Source organism: Mytilinidion resinicola (genome assembly GCF_010093595.1).
Source record: "Mytilinidion resinicola strain CBS 304.34 unplaced genomic scaffold BDZ99scaffold_38, whole genome shotgun sequence".
Lineage (NCBI taxonomy): Eukaryota > Fungi > Ascomycota > Dothideomycetes > Mytilinidiales > Mytilinidiaceae > Mytilinidion > Mytilinidion resinicola.
The window spans coordinates 3048-4870 of NW_022985474.1; positions in this window are offsets into that span (position 1 = coordinate 3048).

Here is a 1823-nt window from a genome sequence, read left to right on the forward strand (position 1 = left end):
TCTCTATTAACAGGCAACCGCGTTTAATAGTCCTTTAAAAAATTCTATCCCGGTCGCTTATTTATTAGATTATCCCGTAATTTACTCTATAGGATTACAGGCACTTAATTAGTTATTTTGTTCCGTTTACTGGGTAGCGGGATTTCAGCATATATATATACTAAAATCCCGCTATTAAAAAACAATAGCTCTTCTAACAATAACTATTAGCTCTCTATAACTAACCTGTATACTATACTACGGAACTAGGCTATATTAAAATACAACCCCTTATATAACAACTTATTATAGCCTATCTATTTAATATAGCCTCTTAATATACTATTATAATAGATCTTTAACCTATATATCTATAAATCCAATATCTACTATATTAGCCTGTAGCTCCCTTAAACTATAAACTTATCTATTATCTCTTAAATAAACTGCAAACATCCTTTCCGCTGCTGCTAGGACAGCGTACTGCTGTCGTCGCTTTTATACACACTATTGCTGTTAAACTCGCTATTTTAAAACGGCTCTAATAACTCTAACGCTTGCTAAACTACTATAAAACGGGTGACCTTAATAACGGCTAATAAAATAGGCGGATACAACTTAGGGCCCTTCCAGCCGTTCTTTTTAACACCTAACACCGCTAATATATATACTAACGGGCTGTTATACTCCTTACAGGTAATAGATTGGTTTAGTAACTTAATATAAAACTGTAAACACGCCTTCTAGATGCCTGTTAACCCTTCTAGCTTACTACTAGCGTTTTTAGGCCTGCTATCTCCTGTTCCCTGCTTCTTATTACTATCTATTTTATTAATTTCTATTTTATTCTCCTTCTTTTCTATCTTATCCTCTTCCTTCTCTTCTGTCTTATTTTCTTCCTCTACCTCTCGCTCGGCCTGCTTAATTAACGCCTCCCACGCCTTTTGCTGCCGCCGCGTAAACCGGTACTTAGGGCTCTCCTACTTATACTTACGCTGCGTACGGGCAAAAAATATCAACATCTGCTTCTATAGCCGGGTGTATTCGCTAATTAACTTCTTATCTATATACGGCTGCAACGGCTAGTACCGCGTTTAGTGCTTTTCTATTTAAATTGCCTCTAACCGCATAAATACGCCGACTTAATTAATAACTAACGCCTGGCTAAACCGCGCTAACCTGTCTATAGCCTTCTAAATTGCGGCTTTAACAGGTTCCTTCTCCTGCTTTAGGTCTGCGTTTAGCTCCTTAATATATGCTAATAAATCCGGCCTCTCTATACCTACTAAATACGGCAACTACTATATCCGCTCCAACTATAGGTTTACCTTATCTCTCTCGCCGGCCTAAATAGTTATTTAGACTCGCTTCTCTATATTTGCCTACGCCTCTGCCATCTTCTTCCCTAACTGCGCCTATACAATCTTGCCGTCAACAGGAATAGGTTCTGGCCTGGCTTCCTGGCCTTGCCTGGGTTATCGCACTTTAAAATACTGTAATCTGTGGCCTTATATAAAAAACCGCTAGCAATAGATATATTTAAATGCCTTTTTAATGCGTGCCTGCACCCTCTTTTCTCCTAATTAACTTAGCCGTCCTAGCTTCCTTTCTGCTAACTACCTATAGATCTTTTGCTAATACTTTCTTATTACTCTAATACTCCGCGATATATAACGGCAACGGCCTAGTTCTAGTTAATATAATAATCTATCCGAATATAACGGCAACTAGCTAACTAGCGCTATAATACTGTCCGGTATTTTAAACTTACTTAGATACTAGATAACTCCGGGCTATTTGCGCACACCTTCTCTAATTAAATCGGCCTCTTTACGCGGTACCTT